We start from the raw sequence: 25,294 nt of genomic DNA, 5'->3' as shown, positions 1-25,294 counted from the left end.
ACAATTCATCCATCTGTATTAAGCTTTCTGCATTTCCAAAGTGCTTTTGCATACGTATCTCATAAACTGAGGCATTAAGATTAGATATCTTAAATCTTCATATTACAGATTGAAAAGGGAAAAATCTTTAGAACATTATTAAAATCTCAAAGACATGAAAATAGCTAGAAGAAATTCAATCAGATTCCCTAGATATCATGTTCTTGGTTTCCCAAAGATTGAACTCTCATTCCATTTCCTTTGTGGATTGAGAATGTGTCTTAGTTGACAGCAATGCCTGGCACATGGTTGCTACTCAATAAATGTATGTTAAACTAAACCTAATATTCCTGTTATAATAAAGTCAGATAGAAATAATTTTAATTCTAAATCTCTCACTTAATTGTTCTTTCTTAGATTATTTTCCTCATACTGAAAATCAGGAATAACAATTCTTACCTTGCGCTGTCAGTGGTGTGCTGGTAAATGTTTAACAACTCGATCATCCACCCCCCTATAAAAAGGGCCTGGTGCGTAGCTTTTGCCAGTTTCCATGGTGTAAATACTCCCACCATGGACAGTTTCAAGCTTCCAACATGACATCACTGAATGCCGAGTTGGGAAGAGATGTGAATAATCAATTCTTGTGGGCTAATAGAAGCCAGTTCCGGCACATCACTACATGGCTTTAAGTTTATGGTTTGGTTTCATGGAATTGCTCTTCTGTATTACTGTAATTTGTGACTCTAAGGATATCTTAAGGTGTGGTAGTTTAGTGGATGCTGTTGGTGCCATGCTGTTGGATCCCTTGCATGCCCTGAGGCATCCAATTCCTAACTGCCGTGGGTGTAGGCAGATAGCCATTCATAGCTGTGCCTTCTCTGCAGAATTGCCCTTGACCAGGAGGTGCCTCACCAGGAAGTCTACACACCCACCTCCAACACTGCCCCTCCTGGGACAGACTATAGACAATGCCTGTCTGACACCGGGGTAGAAAAGTGGTGTCGTTTTGCCTCAAACTGTGACCAACTCTGTGGTACAACTTGTGCTCCAGAACTTCGTATGGGAACAAACCGAAGCCGAGACCACATCCTTTCTTAGTTTCTTCCTCTGCCCTCCCCTTCCTCCCTCAGTCCCTTTCTTTTGAGAGCTCTCACTCAAAAAATAACCTAAACCAGAGGCCCTTTCTTTCTTTTTTTTTTTTAAATTATTAGCACCTTTAATTATTATTTATTTATTTATTTATTTATTTGGCTGTGTTGGGTCTTCGTTTCGGTGCGAGGGCTTTCTCCAGCTGCGGCAAGCGGGGGCCACTCTTCATCGCGGTGCGCGGGCCTCTCGCTATCGCGGCCTCTCTTGTTGCGGAGCACAGGCTCCAGACGCGCAGGCTCAGTAATTGTGGCTCACGGGCCCAGTTGCCCCGCGGCATGTGGGATCTTCCCAGACCAGGGCTCGAACCCGTGTCCCCTGCATTGGCAGGCAGATTCTCAACCACTGCGCCACCGGGGAAGCCCCAGAAGCCCTTTCTTAAGCTCTGCTTCTCGGGAACCTAACCTAAGACTGTTGAAAGGACACGTGGTCTTAGAAAGCAACTTGTAAGGATGGGATTCTGAAGTTGGAGTCCTTGTTGGCTAGATGGCAGGCAATGTGCACCCCACCACTACTGGAAGGGGGAATATTGATCATTCCAGTTATACTGTGGCAGTGCCATTGCTAAGACTTTCATCTGTAATGAACTGGGATACAGTACAGGTAGAAGGGATGTAATAATTGGTGCAAAGTCTCAGGTATTTGAGAGATATGGGGAAAATAGTAGCTGTAAGGACTGTGGAACTAGATGGCTACTGCTAAGGGCTATTGATCCAGTGAAGAGAGAAAATGACAGGCCCAGATCTAGTAATCAATAGTTTAAAGCAAAGTGTTAGCCAGAAGGCCTTCTTATAAGCATTTGAGGCTCTCATCTTCTGTAGTAGAAGGTCACACACAGCTGATGATCAGACATTGTTTGGTTACTTTATATTTAATTGTAAAAGTGGCTGAATTGTGGAGAAGGCTAAATTCTCAGAATAGACAAGTCTCCTGTGTCCAAGTTAGGTTCTGATAAGAAGCAAATGGGATCTGGGCAGGGATTTCTGGGTAAAAGTGTTTGAGAAGCTTGAATTTGCCAATTTCCCTGAAACCGTTGGTTCTGTAGAAGTGGCTTAATTCTTGCTGGAAGTTAGAGATTCTCCTCTTGCTTGAAGAACATGAAGAACCTTCAAATGAGATAGGTCTCTTACAAGACAATGTTTTCCCTCCTCTTCCCTCAACTCCCCTCTTGGCCCCAGACCTATAATTTTGCAAATCTCAGCACAGGCTGACTGGGAAAAGGATAGTGATGCAGGACTTGGTTAGCATGTTCCAGAAAGAAGCAGGAGAGTATGTCTGAGCCCGCTTATAGCAGTGGAGATGACAGGATCCTTGAAGAGCCAGAATTTCCCATTAGGACTAATTATTGTCAGATCCTGATACAGTAATATCCCTTGAGGAGACCAACAAGCTACTTGCTGGCTATCGACTGCATCAGACCCTTTCTACTATAGTGTTTCTTCTTGACTGGATTCCCTCCTACTCCAGGTATGGGTTTGCCTTTTCTGCTTGGAGGTCCTTGGCCAGCACCACTCCCTGAGAGTTCATTGAGTGTCTGATTTACTGACAGGCAATCCTGCATAACATTACCTTGGACCAAGGGACCACTTTGCAGCAAATGACTGTGACCTCAGTAGATAAAATACATGGGTCTGGGAATTTAGGGGTGGAAGTGGGAGTGGTCCTCCTCTTCATCACTCCTAGTAACCCACTTGGTCAATCTGTGCTTCCTGTCTCTGCAACATTGGGCTCTGTAGGTCTTGAGGACCTGGTTCTCAGATAAGGATGCTTCCATCAGGGATCATAGTAAAACACAGTAAACTCAAAGTCACCTGCTGTCACATTACTTTGGGTTCCCCTTATAATTGACCATGGTTCTCATAAAAAAGCTAGGGGTACTGTTACACAATGGGAAATACGTGTGCCTCTCCTGCCCACTGTAACTTGTACTTGTGAAGAGCAAATATAAGAACTACGGCTCGAGAAGGACATGGAAACAGAGCCCAGAGATGAGGACCTGGGTCAAACTACCAGGCAAGCCACCTGGACCAACCAGAGTGCAAACCGAAGGGGAGGTGGGTCTAACATAAGTGAAAGAAAGGGAGAAGGTGGATATCAGTCACTACCTCAGAGTCAACTGCTGCAGCTGGGGCTGTAATTCATCCCACTAACCTTTCTTTTTAAAGTTTTCCCAGAAATTCTGACCAACTAGAATCCTGAAGAAGCTGTGCCTAGATGGAAATACTAAGTTATCCATGGCAATTTTATTGCTTAATGTAAAGGATTTTACAGTCTCCTCTGTACTGTGGTCTCTGGTTTTTGATAGACCTCTAACAAGTTATTTAGTCCAAATTTGGAGTGTGTGAGTACGTGTATGAGGGTTTGCATGTGTGTGTCTGTATGTTTTGAACATGAAAATACTCGCAACCTTGATAACCACTCAATGATGACCAAGATGGTGGGAGTAGGTCATGAGTTGTGCCAGCTGGCTCTCCTACAGATTCATGCCATCGAACCTCAGCTGGGCTCTCATTGCTGTTCAGTCATTTTTTTGTCTCTCTTTTTTCCCCATTGTTTCTCCCACAGCTGCTATTCCATACCCTGTCCCTTCACCCCAAGTCCAGAAAAATATCCCTGGTATATTTCATAAACAGATGACCTCAGAACATAACTCTACAGTGGTTAAAGCTATCCCGTCCAAACTTCCTAATCCTCACTTGGCTTTTGGGACGTTGTTCTCTTGTGAGTCTATCTTTCTGTTGGTTACTCTTATTCTTTTTCTCACCCTTCAAATAGAGCTCCCCTACAGTTTTCTTCAGTCATCATCACCATCCTAACAATAAGCCAAGCACAACACACATCAATATCCTCTTATCTATTCTGTCAGTTATGTGTACACAAGGTTTCTCTTCTAAATCTGCACTTGACTGGCACTGCCCTGGTTAGAACCTCATTTTCTCCCTTCTAGATAGTAGAAGCCATCAATGTCTCTCTTCTGTATGTCCACCAGAATAATCATTTTAGAATCTAGACTTGATCCGTTTTTCTTACTCAGACTTTCTTTCTGTTTTTACTTTTTACTGTGATTAAAGTGTTTTGTATTTTATTGTGAATATAATACTTAATATGGTGAAATAGAGCATACTAGAAGAATGTATATAATATATATAAGTAGCATTTTAAAAAGAAGAAAATGACCACTGCTCATAATTCAGCCTAAGAAATAAGATATTACCTTTTCATTTGAAAACCTATGTTTTGTGAGTTTCTGCTCAGTTGAAGCCCCCTTCCTCTGCCCCAGAGGTAACTGCTATCCTGAATTATGTTAATTAATCCCTTGTTTTCCTTAAAGTTATCATATATGTATATTAATCTATGCAGAAATGGTATATGTATATACTTATAAAAATATGAGTCTTTATGTTATCTTGTTTTGCCTTCTTTTGTACTTTATATAAAAGGAATCATAATATATTACTCTGTGACTTGAAATTATGTTTTAGAGATCCATTTATGTTGATGATTTATCTGTAATTTGTGTTTCACTATTGCATTCCAACAAATACAGAATTACAATGTTGTACACCTGAAACTTATACAATGTTATTTACCAGTATTATCTCAATAAAAAAAAAGAATGCATTTCAATTTATTTTTTTATTCTACTGTTGCTGGACATTTGGATTGATTTGTTATTACAAAAAAAGTGTCACTATAAATGTTTTTGTATAAATTTGTTCATGTTCATGTATTCAGGAACTTCTCTAGGATATATACCTAGAAGTGGTGGTGCCGGGTATGCACAAATGCACCTTTACCAAGCAATTCCAAATTGTTTTTTAAAGTAGTTTTACCAATTTATTCTATTTTATTCGACATCGGCCGTGTATGAGATGCATCTTCAGTCAGTATATTACCAACACCTGGCGTTTTCAGACTCCTGAATTTTTGCCAGTCTGTTTGGACATGACATTGTAGTTCATGGTAATTTCAATACACATTGCTTGATTGCTATTGACATTAAGAATTTTTCCTATGTTTACCATTCATATTCTTTGGAAAACTTTTCGTTATATCTTCTCATTTTTAATGGGCTATTTGACTTTTTCATTTGAATTTGTAAGATTTTAAAATTTATTCTGGACAGCAGCAATCCTTTTTCACTCTTTTCCTTTTTGCTTTATGCTTTCTGCTTGATTTAAAAACTATTTATTACCCTGAAGTGATAAATATATTTTCCTATAGTCTCTTTTAAAGTTTTAGACTCTGGCTTTTCCAGTTTAAGTACTTGATCCATCTGGAATTGATTGTTTATATGGTTGAAGATACACATTTTTTTTCCATATGAATCATCAGTTGTCCCAGCATATTTTAATGATAAATTCACCTTTTGCCACTGATTTACAATGCTAGTTCTCTCATATGTCAGGTTTACATCTAGGTGTGTAGATCTTTTTCTGGAATCTCTGTCCTGTTCCATTGGTCTATAAGATTATCTCCACACTAATGCCACACTGTCTTAATTACTGTATATTTGTAATAAGTCTTGCTATCTGATAGGTCAAGTCCCTCCACTGGTTATTATTCTTTGGATAAAAATTTATTCAGACCATTCTTCAATTGTATAGAAAGTCTCTCTTCATTTATAGCTCCATCCCCAACCCCTTAACATAACTTTATAATTATTTATAATTATTCTTTTATGCATTTGTCTTCCAAATAATATAGGGACAAAAGGAAAAAAAAAAAGAGGAGTTATATATCAAATATGCATTACTACTCATGGTCATGTTCGCTGTATATTTTATTGTTGCTCTTTATTTCTTCATATGGTTTTGAGTTATAGTCTATGGTCCTTTCATTTCAGTCTGGGGGACTTCTTTTTAATAAATGTATTACTTTATTTATTTTTGGCTGCACTGGGTCTTCGTTGCTACCCGTGGGCTTTCTCTAGTTGCGGTGAGAGGGGGCTACTCTTCATTGCGGTGTGGGAGTTTCTCATTGCGGTGGCTTCTCTTGTTGTGGAGCACGGTCTCTAGGTGCACAGGCTTCAGTAGTTGTGACATGCAGGCTCAGTAGTTGTGGCTCGTGGACTCACTAGTTGACGCATGGGCTTAGTTGCTCCGTGGCATGTGGGATCTTCCCGGACCAGGGATTGAACCTGTGCCCCCTGCATTGGCAGGCAGATTCTTAACCACTGTGCCACCAGGGAAGTCCCTGGGGGACTCCTTTTAGCATTTCTTTTTTTATTTTTGTAAATTTTATTTTGTTTATATTTTTTATACAGCAGGTTCTTATTAGTTATCTATTTTATACATGTTAGTGTATATATGTCAATCCCAATCTCCAGATTCATACCACCATCCCTCCCCCACTTCCCCCTTGGTGTCCATACATTTGTTCTCTACATCTGTGTCTCTATTTCTGCCTTGCAAACCGGTTCATCTGTACCATTTTTCTAGATTCCTCATATATGCATTAATATACGATATTTGTTTTTCTCTTTCTGACTTACTTCACTCTATATGACAGTCTCTAGGTCCATTGATGTCTCTACAAAAGACCCAATTTTGTTCCTTTTTATGGCTGAGTAATATTCCATTGTACATTTGTAACATGTCTTCTTTATCCATTTGTCTGTCAATGGGCATTTAGGTTGCTTCCATGACTGGCTATTGTAAATAGTGCTGCAATGAACATCAGGGTGCATGTGTCTTTTTGAATTATGGTTTCCTCTAGGTATATGCTCAATAGTGGGATTACTGGGTCATATGGTAATTCTATTTTTAGTTTTTTAAGGACCTCCATACTGTTCTCCATAGTGGCTGTATCAATTTACATTCCCACCAACAGTGTAAGAGGGTTCCCTTTTCTGCATACCCTCTCCAGCATTTGTTGTTTGTAGATTTTCTGATGATGCCCATTCTAACCAGTGTGAGGTGATACCTCATTGTAGTTTTGATTTGCATTTCTCTAATAATTAGTGATGTTGAGCAGCTTTTCATGTGCCTCTGGGCCATCAGTATGTCTTCTTTGGAGAGATGTCTATTTAGGTCTTCTGCCCATTTTTGGATTGGGTTTTTTGTCTTTTTAATACTGAGTTGCACGAACTGTTTATATATTTTGGAGATTAATCCTTTGTCCATTGATTCGTTTGGAAATATTTTCTCCCATTCTGAGGGTTGTCTTTTCATCTTGTTTATAGTTTCCTTTGCTGTGCAAAAGCTTTGAAGTTTCATTAGATCCCATTTGTTTATTTTTGTTTTTATTTCCATTACTCTAGGAGTGGGTCAAAAAAAGATCTTGCTGTGATTTATGTCAAAGAGTGTTCTTCCTATGTTTTCCTCAAAGAGTTTTATAGTGTCCAGTCTTACATTTAGGTTTTTAATCCATTTTGAGTTTATTTTTGTGTATGGTGTTAGGGAGTGTTCTAATTTCATTCTTTTACATGTAGCTGTCCAGTTTTCCCAGCACCACTTATTGAAGAGACTGTCTTTTCTCCATTGTATATCCTTGCCTCCTTTGTCATAGATTACTTGACCATAGGTGTGTAGGTTTATCTCTGGGCTTTCTATCCTGTTTCACTGATCTAAATTTCTATTTTTGTGCCAGTACCATATTGTCTTGAGTACTGTAGCTTTGTAGTATAGTCTGAAGTCAGGGAGTCTGACTCCTCCAGCTCCATTTCTTTCCCTCAAGATTGCTTTTGCTATTCAGGGTATTTTGTGTCTCCATACATATTTTAAGATTTTTTTGTTCTAGTTCTGTAAAAAATGCCATTGGTAATTTGATAGGGATTGTATTGAATCTGTAGTTTGCTTTGGGTAACATAGTCATTTTCGCAATGTTGATGCTTCCAATCCAAGAACATGGTATATCTCTCCATCTGTTTGTGTCATCTTTGATTTCTTTCATCAGTGTCTTATAATTTTCTGCATACTGGTCTTTTACCTCCTTAGGTAAGTTTATTCCTAAGTATTTTATTCTTTTTGTTGCGTTGCAATGGTGAATGGGATTGTTTCCTTAATTTCTCTTTCTGGTCTTTCATTGTTAGTGTATAGGAATACAAGAGATTTCTGTGCATTAATTTCGTATCCTGAAACTTTACCAAATTCATTGATTAGCTCTAGTAGTTTTCTGGTGGTATCTTTAGGATTTTCTAGTATAGTATCATGTCATCTGCAAACAGTGACAGTTTTACTTCTTCTTTTCCAATCTGTATTCTTTTTATTTCTTTTTCTTCTCTGATTGCCGTGGCTAGGACTTCCAAAACTATGTTGAATAATAGTGGCAAGAGTGGACATCCTTGTCTTCTTCCTGATCTGAGAGGAATTGCTTTCAGTTTTTCACCATTGAGAATGATGTTTGCTGTGGGTTTGTTGGATATGGCCTTTATTATGTTGAGGTAGGTTCCCTTGTTGCCCACTTTCTGGAGAGTATATAAATGGGTGTTGAATTTTGTCAAAAGGTTTTTCGGCATCTACTGAGATGATCATATGGTTTTGATTCTTCAGTTTGTTAATAAGGTGTATCACATTGTTTGATTTGCATATATTGAAGAATCCTTGAATCCTTGGGATAAATCCCACTTGATCATTGTGTATTATCCTTTTAATGTGTTGTTGGATTCTGTTTGCTAATGTTTTGTTGAGGATTTTTGCATCTATATTCATCAGTGATATTGGTCTGTAATTTTCTTTTTTTGTAGTATTTTTGTCTGGTTTTGGTATCGGTGATGGTGGCCTCGTAGAATGAGTTTGGGAGTGTTCCTTTCTCTGCAATTTTTTGGAAGAGTTTGAGAAGGATGGGTGTTAGCTCTTCTCTCAATGTTTGATAGAATTCACCTGTGAAGCAATCTGGTCCTGGACTTTTTTTTTTTTTTTTTTTGATAGGACATAGGGCAACAACCCTTTATTAGGATCCGTGGGTGGAGTGCTTTGGGGTTCCCAAGCCAATCCCAATCCTAAAGCCAGATTGGTGAATTCAAACCAAAAGAGCAAGTTTTTGGTAAACTCTATGGGGTCTCATCTAAGGGGTGCAAAAGGGGAAGGCCTGGGAGGCGGGGGAGACTTGATCACAAGGGCTTTTTGTCATATCAGAACTTATACTTGCTTCTGACTCTTCAAGCTTCTATCTAAGTCATGCACTTGCATGAGGAAGCTGGTATTATTTTAAGGCTGCTGCAGGCCACTTGGCCAAACAAAACAGATGTCGTGGCTTCAATACATGGAATAGCCTAGCTAAACTCTCAAAAACTACCCTTTCTCCACTGAATTACCTTTGTACCTTTGTCCAAAATCATTTAATCGTATACACATGAGTTTAGTTACAGAGTGTTAGTTCCATCAAACTATTTGTCTATTTTTGATGCTAGTACCACACTGTTTTGATTACTGTAGCTTTATACTTAGTCCTGAAGTGAGGTAGTATAAGTCTTCCAACTCTGTTCTTCTTTATCAAAATTGTTTTAGCTGATTCTAGGTCCTTCACATGGCCAAATGAATTTTAGAATGAGTTTGCCAGTGTTTGAATCTGTAGATTGATCTGAGGAGAATTGACATTTTTTTTTTTTTCACACACACACACTGTATTTTATTTTTACAAGAGATAAATAGACTGACACCAAGCATTGTACATGGATGACCACAACAAAAGCAACAATGATTGCAATTACCAAACATGAAACACACTCATACTATGTCATAATATTGACATTCAGTCCAGTAATCCTCCACTGTAACAGCTCCTTTACTTTGCAGTGAAAATTGATTTGTATATGCTTTGCCTCTGAGTCCTTGTGGGATTTTTTTTTTTTAAATTCAGACAGAAAGTCACAAAAATTATACTCATCCTCATCAGTTCACTCAGTCTCATGTAATTAATTGTTTTTTTTCATCTTGATCTTTTGTTAGCACTTTTATGAGTTCATCAGTTTTTCATCAGAGTTCTGAAAATGCTTATTCATTCAGTTCAGCAGTACAGTCAGTTACCAGAAACCTGTACTTGTCAGAGTCTTTTCCATGAATTTCTTGAAGATGAAACCCTTTTATAGGAACATATTTGCAAAATCATCAGAGTACACCCAGAACTGTCTGTAAATGACAAAAGACTTAAAAATGACCACGGTAAAAGATTTGATGAAAGTTCATAATAATGCAGTTGACAAGAAAATTAGTTATTTCTGAGATATACATTTTAAAGTAATAACTAGGATTATTACTTATAACATTATACCAGAACATATAAGATTTTTAGAAATTTCATGTAATGTCTGAAACATTTATATTAACATATTTCCATACATATTTCCATACAAATACAAATATAAGATTTTTAGAAATTTCATGTAATGTCTGAAACATTTATATTAACATATTTCCATACATATTTCCATACAAATACAAATATAAGATTTTTAGAAATTTCATGTAATGTCTGAAACATTTATATTAACATATTTCCATACAAATAACCCAATGAAAGTTTAGTATTAGTTGTTTTGTTTGTTTTTTTATACTGCAGGTTCTTATTAGGCATCAATTTTATACACATCAGTGTATACATGTCAATCCCAATCGCCCAATTCAGCACACCACCATCCCCACCTTTTGATTGTTGGAAGATTTTAAATTACAGTTTCAATTTCATTACTTGTGATTGGTCTGTTCATATTTTCTGTTTCTTCCTGGTTCAGTCTTGGAAGGTTACACCTTTCTAAGAATTTGTCCATTTCTTCTAGGTTATCCATTTTATTGGCATATAGTTGCTTGTAGTAATCTCTCATGATCCTTTGTATTTCTGTGGTGTCTGTTGTAACTTCTCCTTTTTCATCTCTAATTTTATTGATTTGAGTCCTCTCTCTCTTTTTTAGCCAGATGAGTCTGGCTAAAGGTTTACAATTTTGTTTATCTTCTCAAAGAACCAGCTTTTAGTTTTATTGATCTTTGCTATTGTTTTCTTTGTTTCTATTTCATTTATTTCTGATCTGATCTTTATGATTTCTTTCCTTCTACTATCTTTGGGTTTTGTTTTTTCTTCTTTCTCTAGTTCCTTTAGGGGTCAGGTTAGATTGTTTATTTGAGATTTTTCTTGTTTCTTGAGGTAGGATTCTATTGCTATAAACTTCCCTCTTAGAGCTGCGTTTGCTGCATCACATAGGTTTTGGATCGTCGTGTTTTCGTTGTCATTTGTCTCTAGGTATTTTTTGATTTCCTCTTTGATTTCTTCAGTGATCTCTTGGTTATTTAGTAATGTATTGTTAAGCCTCCATGTGTTTGTGGTTTTTACGTTTTTTTCCCTGTAATTTATTTCTAATCTCATAGCGTTGTGGTCGGGAAAGATGCTTGATATGATTTCAATTTTCTTAAATTTACCAAGGCTTGATTTGTGACCCAAGATGTGATCTATCTTGGAGAATGTTCCATGTGTACTTGAGAAGAAAGTGTAATCTGCTGTTTTTGGATGGAATGTCCTATAAATATCAATTAAATCTATCTGGTCTATTTTGTCATTTAAACCTTGTGTTTCCTTATTAATTTTCTGTCTGGATGATCTGTCCATTGGTGTAAATGAGGTGTTAAAGTCCCCCACTATTATTGTGTTACTGTCAATTTCCTCTTTTATAGCTGTTAGCATTTGCCTTATGTATTGAGGTGCTCCTATGTTGGGTGCATATATATTTATAATTGTTATATCTTCTTCTTGGATTGATCCCTTGATCCTTATGTAGTGTCCTTCCTTGTCTCTTGCAACATTCTTTATTTTGAAGTCTATTTTATCTGATATGAGTATTGCTACTCCAGCTTTCTTTTGATTTCCACTTGCATGGAATATCTTTTTCCATCCCCTCACTTTCAGTCTGTATGTGTCCCTAGGTCTGAAGTGGGGTCTCTTGTAGACACCATATAGATGAGTCTTGTTTTTGTATCCATTCAGCAAGCCTGTGTCATTTAGTTGGAGCATTTAATCCATTCACATTTAAGGTGATTATTGATAAGTATGTTCCTATTACCATTTTCTTAATTGTTTTGGGTTTGTTTTTGTAGGTCCTTTTCTTCTCTTGTGTTTTGCACTTAGAGAAGTTCCTTTAGCATTTGTTGTAAAGCTGGTTTGGTGGTGCTGAATTCTCTTAGCTTTTGCTTGTCTGTAAAGCTTTTGATTTCTCTGTTGAATCTGAATGAGATCCTTGCTCTGTAGAGTAATCTTGGTTGTAGGTTCTTCCCTTTCATCACTTTAAATATATCATGCCACTCCCTTCTGGCTTGTAGACTTTCTGCTGAGAAATCAGCTGTTAACCTTATGGGAGCTTCCTTGTATGTTATTTGTCATTTTTCCCTTGTTGCTTTTAGTTAATTTTTCTTTGTCTTTTAATTTTTGTCAGTTTGATTACTATGTGTCTTGGTGTGTTTCTCCTTGAGTTTATCCTGCCTGGGACTCTCTGCACTTCCTGTACTTGGGTGGCTATTTCCTTTCCCATGTTAGGGAAGTTTTCAACTATAATATCTTCAAATATTTTCTTGGGTCCTTCCTCTCTCTCTTCTCCCACTCAGACCCTTATAATGTGAATGTTGGTGCATTTAATGTTGTCCCAGAGGTCTCTTAGGCTGTCTTCATTCCTTTTCTTTATTCTGTTCCATGGCAGTGAATTCCACCATTCTGTCTTCCAGGTCACTTATACGTTCTTCTGCCTCAGTTATTCTGCTATTGATTCCTTCTTTATTGTATTGTTCAGCTCTGCTTGTTTGTTCTTTAATTCTTCTAGGTGCTTGTTCTTTAATTCTTCTAGGTCTTTGTTAAACATTTCTTTCATCTTCTCGATCTTAGCTTCCATTCTTTTTCCGAGGTCCTGGATCATCTTCACTATATTCTGAATTCTCTTTTGGAAGGTTGCCTATCTCCACTTCATTTAGTTGTTTTTCTGGGGTTTTATCTTGTTCCTTCATATGGTACATAGTCCTCTGCCTTTTCATTTTGTCTATCTTTCTGTGAATGTAGTTTTTGTTCCACAGGCTGCAGAATTGTAGTTCTTCTTGCTTCTGCTGTCTGCTCTCTGGTGGATGAGGCTATCTAAGAGGCTTGTGCAAGCTTCCTGATGGGAGGGACTGGTGGTGGGTAGAGTTGGGTGTTGCTCTGGTGGGCAGAGCTCAGTAAAACTTTAATCTGCTTGTCTGCCTATGGATGGGACTGGGTTCCTTTCCAGTTGGTTGTTTGGCCTGAGGCGACCCAGCACTGGAGCCTACCCAGCTCTTTGATGGGGCTAATGGCAGACTCCAGGAGGGCTCACTCCAAGGAGTACTTCCCAGAACTTGTGCTGCCAGTGTCCTTGTCACTGTGGTGAGCCACAGCCACCCCCCGCCTCTGCAGGAGACCCTCCAACACTAGCAGGTAGGTCTGGTTCAGTCTCCTAAGGGGTCACTGCTCCTTCCCCTGGGTCCTGATGTGCACACTACTTTGTGTGTGCCCTCCAAGAGTTCTCTGTTTCCTCCAGTCCTGTTGAAGTCCTGCAGTCATATCCCACTGGGCTTCAAAGTCTGATTCTCTGGGAATTCCTCCCCTCATTGCCAGACCCCCAGGTTGGGAAGCCTGATGTGGGGCTCAGAACCTTCACTCCAGTGGGTGGACTTCTGTGGTATAATTGTTCTCCAGTTTGTGAGTCACCCACCCAGCTGTTATAGGGTTTGGTTTTATTGTGATTGTGCCCCTTCTACCATCTCATTGCGGCTTCTCCTGTGTCTTGGGGTATCTTTCTTGGTGAGTTCCAGTGTCTTCCTGTTGATGATTGTTCAGCAGTAAGTTGTGATTCCGGTGCTCTTGCAAGAGGGAGTCTTAACATTTCTTATAAGGCAGGTCTACTAGTGACAAACTCCCTCAAGTTTTTTATTTTATTTTAATTTCACCTTCATTTTTGAAGAATAGTTTTGCCAGATATGGAATTCTTGGTTGACAATTTTCTTTTATCAGCACTTAAATAGGTCATCTTACTGCCTGTTGACCTCCATGGTTATGAAAAGAAATCAGCTTATGATCTTATTTAGGATCCCTTGTATGTGATGAGTTGCTTCTCACATGCTATTTTGAAAATTTGCTCTTTGTTTTTGTCTTTTGAAAGTTTGGCTATAATGTGTCTTGGTGAGAATCTCTTTATACTTATCCTACTTAGAGTTTGTTGAGCTTCTTGGATGTGTGGGCTTACGTCCTTTGATTTTCTACTCTAATCTTTTAGTATAACAAAGCAATCTCATAATTTTCTAATGTTGAATCCACTCTGCTTTTATAGAATAATCATAATCTGTTAATAATGTGTTATCTTCTTTGTACATCCCTGGATTTAGTTTGTTCATATTTTTCATGTGAGATTGGCCCATAATTTTCTGTTTCAAACTGACTCTGTATGGTTTAGTATAAAGGATATGCTAGTTTCAGCCAATATGATAGAGAATATTTCTTTTTCTCTCTTGTCTAAAATAGTGGAATAATCTGTTCCTTGACTGCATGGCAGAATACATCAAAAGAACAATTTCAACAAGGTGCTTTTCTCTGGGAGAAATTTTAAAACATTTTTAGTTTCTTGGGCGGGTTCTAAGGTGACTCAGATTTTCTAGGTCTTCATGAACAAGTTAGATTACAAATCTTTCTAGAAATTTGTCCATTTCACAGATTCATTCAAATTTACTGTAACAAAGTTGATATAATATTCTTTTACTATCTTTTTAGGATGTGCTGCATCACTAATTAAGTCCCCCTTTCACCCCTCGTATTGTGTATTTTTCATTCTTTTTTTCCCCCCTTGATTATTCTTGCCAGAAATTTGTTCCTTATTAGTCTCATCATAGGACTAACTTTTGGCTGTATTGATGCTGCATATTATATCTTTGATTATCAGTTAGTTATTTTTTGTGTTTTTTGGTTATTTTTACTTTTTAGTTTTTTTTTTTTTTTTTTTCCATTTACCTTGTTGTGTTGATGTCTGTTTCTGCTTTCACCTCAGTTCTGTGTCCTGTCACTAAAGCATGACTCATTGAAATTCAGGTTCTAGGCCCCCAGGATTTTGCAGATACCTCAGGGTAAAAGTCTGTTCCAAGTCTCTTTAACTCCTTAGATTCTTTGTGACTGAATTCTAGGGAGTCTATTATTACAACAGCTTGTCCAGGCATTACAAAAAGATGTCTTTTATTATTTGTCTACTTTTTTTAGGTGTGCTTCCCACAAGAGGTTTCTCAGAAACTACTCTGCCTAGAGCCGTCAAACACGCCCCATTGCTCCTACTGTCTGTAAACAGTGTCCAGACTCCTTAGCATAATTTTCTAAGGGAAAGGACCTCAACCTGTCTTTCATGGCTTTATTTCCTGCCAAGTGATTTCCTTTTCTGTATGGAAACTACTTTTTAATTCTTCTAGACCCAGATCAATGTCATCTGTTGGTGATAACTTCTTAATTTCCCAGTCCTTTGAACACAAAAGCAATCTGTTCTATGACATCAGTAACAGGTTGTGCTGATATCTTTACTGCACTGTTCAGTGTTTGATGAAGGAATGAATTTATGGCCACATCTCCTGCTGGATTTTGAGTTCATTGAGGCAAGAACTGTGCCTAACACAGAGTAGTCATTCACTTAGTGCTTGTGGAATGAACCAGTGGAATTTTGAATCTCTCTTTCAGACTTAATATATACATTTTCTTCCCAGTCCCACCTTTGATGCTCCATCTATGGAAGGAATTACAAGTAAAGTAATAAGACCCTATAGCCACCAGGACTTTTCTGCGGATTTAAACACCTGTGGCCCAGCTCTTATATGGTATTAGCCAAATTACACCAAGCATTTTGGTTGTATCTTTGGGCTCTGGAGTCTAATTGCTTGTAATGAAACACTGGAGTCATAATTTGATGGTCTGTAGGTTTCTCAGCTGTTTTTCTCTATGAGAAAATATATAATGGGATATTTTGCACGTGACTGTCTATATTTTATATGCAACACATCAGTGTTTTGTAAATTTTGTGAACAACTTCTATTATCTTTGAAACCACAGGAGCAACAAGCAGTTATAATTATAGTCTGAAGAAGCTATAGTGTTTCAAATATGCCTACAGTAGTGGTATTACAATGAGAATGTTCTGTTTGCCTGCAGCTTTCACTGTGCTCAGTGACATCACAATTATACTAAATTTTAACAGAAACTTCTGTCCTTAAACAGAAACAGCTTGTTTGAAAATCTAAGAGTTTTCTTTCTTCTGAATTCTTTGATTCTTCACTGCATAAAAGTGGGAGAAACGGTAAATATCGTGGCATAACTCCATTCTCTGTTACTTCCTGGCTGGTTTTTACTATCATGGAGTAATAGGTATTCTACTTTACTCCACATGGGGAATGAATGCACGTTATTTAAAACTTCTTTCTGTGCATCTGCTACTTGTCAACTCATGATCTTCTGATCCTTGAAGATTTGACAACCCTGTGATTTGCTTTAATGGAATTACTGAAAAGTTATCAACAAAGACGTTGCAATGTAAGAATGCAAAGTAAGTCCTTAGATGTTTAGAGGGAAATGAACTTCAAAAGGGGAGTAGTGGCCACAAAGAAATACCTGAATCATTCAATTTTTGGTGCGGTCCTGCATGTCTTTAATTTTGTCAACTGGTAGAGAGGATGTTTACATTGCCTTCCCTTTTCCTCAGCTGTGACTTATCTCTTTCTGTAGCTTATTAATCAACACCTCGTATGATACTGAATACACCTCAGAATAAGAAAGTAGAATCAAAGGAACATTCTACCTGGAAATAGAAAAACTACCTTCTAATCCTGTCCATTCCTGCCATTTTGCCACTGACTATGGCAGAATCGTTGGATTAATCTTTCAAGTTTTCTGGGTCTTTCTTTCTTTATCTGTAAAATTTAAGCAGTAGGTTAGACCAGTGATCCTCAAAGTGAGGCCTCTGGACCAGTAACATTAACTTGATCTGGGGACTAGTTAAAGAAACAAATTCTCAGGCCTCCCCCTAGACCCAAGGATTCAGAAACTCAGAGGGTGGAACCTAGCAATCTGTATTTTAATAAGCCCTCTAGGTGATTCTAAAGCACATTAATCTTTGAAAACCACTGGATTAGATAAACTTTAGTAAACTTCCAACCCTAAACTCCCATGAATCTCTATGTATTTAAGGGTAATTTAGGACTAAATTGGATTTTAAGTAGGCATATTCTTCTGCTTGTAATTAAATTTAAAATTTGGATTCCAAACACAGATTTAGAAACATATGTAAGAAAAAAAGAAAAAAGAATGTTGAAAATGTTGTCCAAAAAAACGTAATTACTCTGAAAATGTTTTTGAATATAAGCATTTGTAGAATTTGCCTCCATTTGACATCCCAAAATGAACTTGGTATTTCTGTAGTACATGTATCTTGATGAATATTTCCACCGAATGATCACCACTGCTTAATGGCTGTGATTTCAGAAAAATAAAATTATTCAGAATTATTGCCATTCATTTCTTATATTTATGGAGGATAACAGTTAATAATCTGTTCTACATAAGTGCACATATGGCTAAAATTTTTGTTATTGAATATTTGGGCCTTTGGTCTCCTCTATAGGGAAATGTCCTTGTGTTTAACCACTTCTGGGCTTTATTAACATATGCTTTACCTAACAGTCTGTCTGGCTCCATTTTTTATTAATGCAGAAGAGTTTTTGGTAGTGATTTTGATTTTCTAGGACTGGTATAATTATATTAATCAAGGCTTTATGCTTTCCAAGGTCACCAAAGGAAGGAGTGGAGAATCTTTTATTCTTAGTCTAAATAAGTTAATAAATATAAATATGCAACAGAAAATGTAGAAAATCTTTTTATAAAATTCTGTAGAAAGTAAAATGAGAACTGGGGAAAGGAAGAGAGAAAATTATCCTTTACTTTGCTTTGATGAGTAAGATAGAATCTGAAGACCTATTCTCCATAAAGAGTGGCCAGAACTCTGCTTTTCTTAAGAGAATCCAAAGTTTAAGACTGGAAGATAGGAGTATATGTCACATTTCAAGTAACCCTTTTCTTGACCTATTTCTGGAAACCTGTGAAAAATTAGCTAAAACATTAATTGGTTTTATTTCTTTTTCTTTGCAGTTGGAAATAGCCAAAAGAGGCAAGCTAGAAGCATTAGGAGATATGTTTCTATTACAAAATCAAGTAAAGCGTAAAAGACATTTTGAGAAGTTATTCACTTAACAAATGTTTATTGAACACCTAGTATGTACTAAGCACTGTGCTTGACACTGGGGATAGACCGATGGATAATGTGCCTTGCCTATTAGATATTAGTATCTAGTTAGGGAGAACAAAATTTAAAAATGATTATGCAAATTACGATTAAAAATACAGTGCAATAAGTGTTATGAAAGAGATGTATATAGACTATAATCATAATCCATAATTGAAACATAGACCCATCTGAGGATCAGGAAAGACTTTGATACAAGTTACAGTGATAGTCACTTTGACTGCTATTTGGAGAATAGTAGGTTGGAGGCAAGAGTAATATGAAAAACCAGTTAGGAGGCCATCATAGTAATCCAGGTACTGTTCCCTGCCATCATGGAACTTATGTTGTAATGCAAAGGTTTTTATAAAGTACCAACAATGAATAACAGAAACTTGCATAACTTTTGTCCAGATTTCCTGTCATTGCATAACAAACCATTTCAAAATTTAGTGGCTAAAGACACAAATTTATTATTATGTCTCATAGTTCTATGAGTTAGCTGACTCAGTCAGTGAGTTTAACTTAGAGTTTCTCATGTGGTTGCAGTCCTACAGAAGCAGGTACTGGAGTCATCTTAATAATCAAACAAGATGGTCTTCTTTTTGTTTTCGTTTTTTGCATACATGCCTGACACCTCAACATACCTGTATGTGGCTATTTTTTTCAGCAGGGTAGACTGAACTTCTTACATATTGGCTCGGGGCTCCAAAAGGCAGGAAATAAAAACTTCCAGCGTCTTTAAAGGACCATTAATTTAGAACTGGCATAGCATCATTTCCATTGTATTCACTTGGTCAAAACAGTCACAGGCCAGTTTAGATTCAAACTGGTCAAAGAACAACTCCACATCTCGATGGAAGGTGTCATGAGCAATGACAAGGTGACCAAGATGACCCCCAATAATCTTTACTTTTTGTTACCTTGCCCTTCCACACTGGATAGGGCTTATCCTGTGTAATCAATATGATACTGTGGAGATGATGGTCTGTGACTTCCCAGTCTAGGTCATATAAGTGATGTGGCTTTGACCAGTTCTTTCGGATTACTATCTTTGGGGAGAGCTAGCCCCCACGTTGAGCATCCTTCTCACATGGAAAGGACCTGAGGCCACTTATTAACAGCCTGAACCAACTTGCCAGCCATGTGAGGGAGCCACCTTGGAAATGAATCATCCAGCCCCAGTCAAGCCTCCAGATGATTGCAACCCAAGTCATTATTTATTTAATTTTTTATTTAATTTTTTTATAATTAATTTTTATTGGAGTATAGTTGCTTTACAATGTTGTGTTAGTTTCTACTGTACAGCAAAGTGAATCAGCTACACGTATATATATAACCCCTCTTTTTTTGGATTTCCTTCCCATTTAGGTCACCACTGAGCAATGAGTAGAGTTCCCTGAGCTATGCAGTAGGTTCTCATTAGTTATCTATTTTATACATAGTATCAGTAGTGTATATATGTCAATCCCAATCTCCCAGTTCATCCCACCCCCCTTTTCCCCTTCGTGTCCATATGTTTGTTCTCTACCTTTGTGTCTCTATTTCTGTTTTGCAGATAAGATCATCTATACCATTTTTCTAGATTCCACATATATGCGTTAATATATGATATTTGTTTTTCTCTTTCTGACTTACTTCACTCTGTATGACAGTCTCTAGGTCCATCCACGTCTCTACAAATGACGCAGTTATTTAGACTGCAACGTGAGAGATCTCAAGCTTGAATCACCCATGTAAGCTGCTCCTGAATCTTGACCCACAAAAACTTTGTGATATAATAAATATCTATTATTGTTTGAAGCTGCTAAGTTTTGGGGTAATTTGTTATGCAGTGATAGATAAATAGAACAGAGGCCATTTGGGGAGATAACCCAAGGGCCCTGTTTATGGTTGTTTTTGCTAGTGAATGTCATGCAGTGTAGTACCTGACTCATAGTTCAATAACATCATAAAAGAAAGAGGGTCACGATATTATAGTTACTGAATAGACTTCCCATTGCATAGCTTCTTGGAATGGGGGTAGGAAAAACATAGCGAGTGACGGGAAGTATGATACAGTGAAAGTGGGATTCTGAGTGCAGAAGAAGCATGATCTCCATGCAAAAAAAGACCACTCAGGATTTTGGCTGGCATGACAGGATTGCTGGCAACCCTGACTAGTACAGTAGAAGTCAGAAGTGAAAAGCTTCTTGAAGGCTATAAAGGTTATATCAAAGACTTCCTGTTTGTGCACATGTCCTTTCCTTCTAATATCGAAATTAATTAAACTGATCTGCAGAAAAACTGATTTGCTCTTCAAAGAAACTACTGGTTGCTGCTTGGTGACTTGTGTTCTGCTAGGCTGGCTACCCATGGATTCTGGGTTGATTTGTTCTTGTATCTGCTCAGTATATTTATTCTTTCTACATATCAAAGGTAAACCTAAGCTTTTTTCTAAGTATTTTAAAGAAATACTGATTTAAAATCAGAAAAGAGCAGCAGAGTTAAATATGCATCCATAAAACAAACTCTTAGAACTTCAGAAGTAATTATATAACTAAAATCACTATCCCTGTGTTTTATGGCTCACAACATTTTCCTATATCTTTGAAATTTTAGAGAGGACATCCAAGAGAATGAACTTGAACCATATTTTATTAATACACTTCTGGTGTAATACTTCCATACATCAGTATTTTTTCAATATATAATTGTGGAATGGAAAAAAATAAGAAAAATTACAGAGTTGAAGTGGTTTTTAGTTGGAATGTTTTAGAAGAGTGATTTGTGATCAAACGCAGTATTATAAATAAGATACAAATATCTTTATGTGTATATAAAGTTCATATGTATTATTTTAAAATGAGCTAAGTTTGAAAGGAAGATAGAGACAGGGCTTGAGTAAGAATAGACAGGATAAGAGAGAGTATTCTAGGAGGAGAAATAGTAGATGAGGTGTTTGGAAAGGCAGACAGACAGAATAAGACACATACAAATGTCAGCAAGTAGGGTTCTTTGACTGTAGCAGTGAGTGTGTGTTGAAAATCCCCTCTTGCCCATATGCCTTCTCGCACCTCAACCTGTCATGTCAAATTCCCTCCCCACAATCAGGGTACATACATTCTCTTAGATGTTTCCCTGGTTCCTGGGATGAAGCAATAAAAGCCTTCCACTCTCCCTCAAAATATGTTGCTTCCATTCCATAGATAAACCACTTGTATTAATGTTGGCAGACAAGCTCCGAAAAGGTAAGTGTGAACTGAAATGAGAGTGAGCTGAAGCAAAGCTCTCTGGGCACAGGGAGGTGCACTTGGAAAGGATAGTGTTTTATCAGTGTGGGTGGGGCCAGTCAGAGGAAGGAAGACTTGGAGCAGGAGAAAGTCACACAAATGGCACATGTATTCCACACAAAGTTTCTGTATTTTCAAATCAAAGGACTGTCTTTCAATATTGGAAGAATGAAAATCATGGTTGTCACACATTGCTCTTGTTAGATGTATATTTGGTTTGGTATCTTCCAATAAAGACAAGTAAACAGCAGAGTTAAATGTGCATCCTGTTTTAAATGGGAAAAACAATGTATTCTCTTTGAAGAAAATGTGGAAATACAGAAAAGTACAGAGAAGAAAGAAGAAGGAGAAGGAGTGGGGGGGGTGGAGGGGGAGGAGGAGGAGAAGAAGAAACCACTGCTCAAGAAAACCACACTATTTACTTGGTATATTTTCTTCTCCCAGCCTACCTCCCCCCACCCCTCCTTTTTCTCTGCGCATAGTGCTTTAAATACACACACAGTGCAATTTCGTATTTTTCTTTTTAAAATAAAATTTACAAGTATTTTATTTATTAATTCTTTTGGTAAATATCACAAGAAATGGCTAAGCCATCTTTCATCATGTGTCAAAATGAAAATGTAGCAATTGGTTTCTTAACCATCCCTCTCTTTTTGGATATTTAGGTTGATTTGATATTCACTGTTATAAATAATGTTGTGATAAACTTCTTTGTGTGCTAAGTTATTTCTGGATTTAGGAATTCCTTAAAGGATAGATTCCTGGAAATTTGATTACTTCATCAAAGGATAGTAATAGCAAGTATGTTACTCTTTATGATTATATGGACATTGGCTTGATTCTTTGATGATGAATCTATTAAAATTAATAGGTTCTAATCAAAATCCAAAATCATATGTAAGACATGGTCCATTTATACTTGGGCTTCTCTCCAGACTTCAGAACTTGGTGTCTCTACTATGATTGTTCTCCTGTGTCTTGAATGCGGCATGGTTGCAAACACTGAATTGTAGCTAAATGTACATAATTCTTACCTGAATGCTTTCTCACCCAAGGAATGGGAGGGGGAAGAGTAAAACAACTTTAAAAACAATACCCAAGATCATCAATCAACCTTCTTTGCCAAATAGCTTGAAAATTTGTGTAAATACAGTAATACTTAAAGCATAGAATCCTCTTTCTACTTTATTCAACTGTTTTAAAAATACATACTTATTGGATTATGCCCTCCTTATAAAACTCCACTGAAATGACCCCTACACAGAATGTTTAGATACAGAATTAAAAAGCTTTATGAACAAAGAAATGTTACTGTTGTGATATTGCTTACCTATTTTTCTCCTATAGAAACTCACCTTTTGTAAATAAACTATGCTGGTATTTTTATTCATTATACTGTTTCAGACCGTTTGCTTTTCACTAACCTTTTATTACCGTGTAAATATTTTTCTATGTTGTTATGAGTGCATCCTCCTATTAGGTTCAAATTCTGTAGTGTCATAATCACACAAAAGGCTGAAGTACTGATTATGCCTCAGATAATGTAGTTGTTAATGATCAACTTAATGCTAAAAGCCATTACTGCTCATTGACATAATTCTGAGAACATTATACTGTAGAAGTGCACCTTTTGTGTGGAAACAGAATGACAAAATTGAAATGTTAAAAGTTGAGTGTCTGAATAATAGCCTGTGAAATCATTTAGACAAGACCATTGTTGCCTCTATTGTTCAAAGACTAGAGAGTGACAGGATGAGACAAAAAAGGAGAAACACCACAAGGGCTCCACTTGCAGGTCTGAAGGAAGATGGAAAGTAAAGAAGATTTCTGTGGGTTTCCCTCTCTTCCTGGAGGGTCTTCGCCTAACAAGCACCCTCCTCTGGCCACTTGCCAAAAGGGGATGCCTGCCTCATTTCTGATTGGCAGGAGTCGAGCCAGGCAGAAGTTGCTGCAAGTGCCTGGCAAGGATTTTTCCAATACAACATTGCCTGAGAGTGACCAGAACAAGTCACCCACGGTTTCCTCCATGCTGCCCACTCAAGGGTTTTTGGTCATGAAGCATCTGAAAGCTAGAAGGATGCTTTAGGAAGTCACCTTCCCAAACAATCTGCCAGCTCACTTGAGTACTTTGCATCTTGGTGTCCATTTTCTGTGGTATCCTTGGTCTATTTTTTGATCTGGGAATTGGGGGCAAGTCAAGAGTTTAGAGAGAGAGAAGGTGTGTGTATTTGGCGGTGCGGGGGAGAGATACGTATGAGCCCCCAGGCTTGTTTGATGGAGCCAATGGGACCTAAAACAGAGGTGTAATTCCCTGCTGAATCATCTCGTTTCACTCTTCCATTTGCAAAGACTTCATTCTTTACACTGACGGACCACTTAATAATATCCATATTTGGTTGGTCACAACAGTACCCAGGTGAACAAATATGAATGGGTTACAACTCATTAATCATTGTTACTAGAAAAATCCAAAGCTTATGATCTGCTTAGAGTGAGTGACAGTTATCTTCATGCAATATTAATGTTACCGTAAACGTTCTACGTTCCAGGGACACATTCTAAATGCTTTAGATATATTAACAGGGAGACTTTGCTAAAAGTAGGCACATGCAGTAGAAATGCACACTGGTGTCAGACTGTCAGAGAGGAAGAAATAATAATTGTATTATCACAAGGGCTACAAACTGATGTTCATAATGTACTCCAATTTTAAAGAAAAGATCAAATCATGCTTGCAACTGCTGTTTAAGAAAGCAGAGAAATCTTATATAGTTTTAAAATAGTTCTATAAAAATTGATTATTTAAAATATTTTATTTATGTTGAATTTATTTATTTATTTGTTTGTTTGTTTATTTATTGGCTGCACGGCATGTGGTAACCTAGTCCCCTGACCAGGGATCGAGCCTGCGCCCCCTGCACTGGAAGTGGGGAGTCTTAACCACTGGACCGCCAAGGAAGTCCTACATTGAATTTTTAAAGTAAGCTTTTTCAAAGAATAGTTTTAGATTACATAAAAACTGCAAAGATAACACAGAAATTTCCCATATACGTCACACCCAGGTTTCCCTGTTATTAACACCTTACACTAACATGGCATATTTATTTTAGTTAGTGAAACAATATTGATACATTATTGTTAATTACTGTCCATAGTTTATTCAGATTTCCTCAGCTTTTTGCTAATGTCCTGTTTCTCTGGAACCCATCCAGGATAGCACATTATTTTTAGTTGTCATGTCTTCTTAGGTTCCTCTTGGCTGTTACAGTTTTTCAGATTTTTCCTTGTTTCTGATGACCTTGACAGTTTTAAGTAGCATTGGTCAGGTATTTTGCAGAATGTTCCTCAATGGGGATTTGATGGATGCTTTTCTCCATTGCAAACTTACTATTTTTTCCATTGTAGTCAGTAATATTTTGAGACTATGCAAATACTTTTTAAAGGATTATTTTGGAGTGCCCCCTTTTCTCATCGTTTGGTAGGTCCAGATCAATCTCATCTAAAAATTGGTCCAATAAGTTAATTCCTTAAAAACAGATCGATATTTGAGATTTTCTCCAACAAGTATTGGTCTGCTGATACTTAATAGGTTTATAAGAAATATTGATGAAAGATAGGGCATTGTATTTAATTAAATCAAACAATGTGGGAAAATAATAGTTTGACA

At 37.3% G+C, this 25,294-nt stretch overlaps 1 long non-coding RNA gene across 1 annotated transcript; it reads right to left on the bottom strand.

Moving 5' to 3' along the window:
* LOC309662485 lies at positions 1–24,867 on the bottom strand. Its single transcript, XR_014264730.1, has 2 exons — positions 10,713–24,867; positions 1–8,974 (listed from the first exon to the last, which is right to left on the bottom strand). It is a non-coding gene; the product is annotated as an uncharacterized lncRNA (long non-coding RNA).
* Between the last annotated feature and the right edge of the window lie 427 nt (positions 24,868–25,294).

The sequence above is a fragment of the Balaenoptera physalus genome (genome assembly GCF_965194825.1).
Source record: "Balaenoptera physalus genome assembly, chromosome: 6".
Taxonomy (NCBI): domain Eukaryota; kingdom Metazoa; phylum Chordata; class Mammalia; order Artiodactyla; family Balaenopteridae; genus Balaenoptera; species Balaenoptera physalus.
This window is presented reverse-complemented; position numbering and strand designations above follow the sequence as displayed.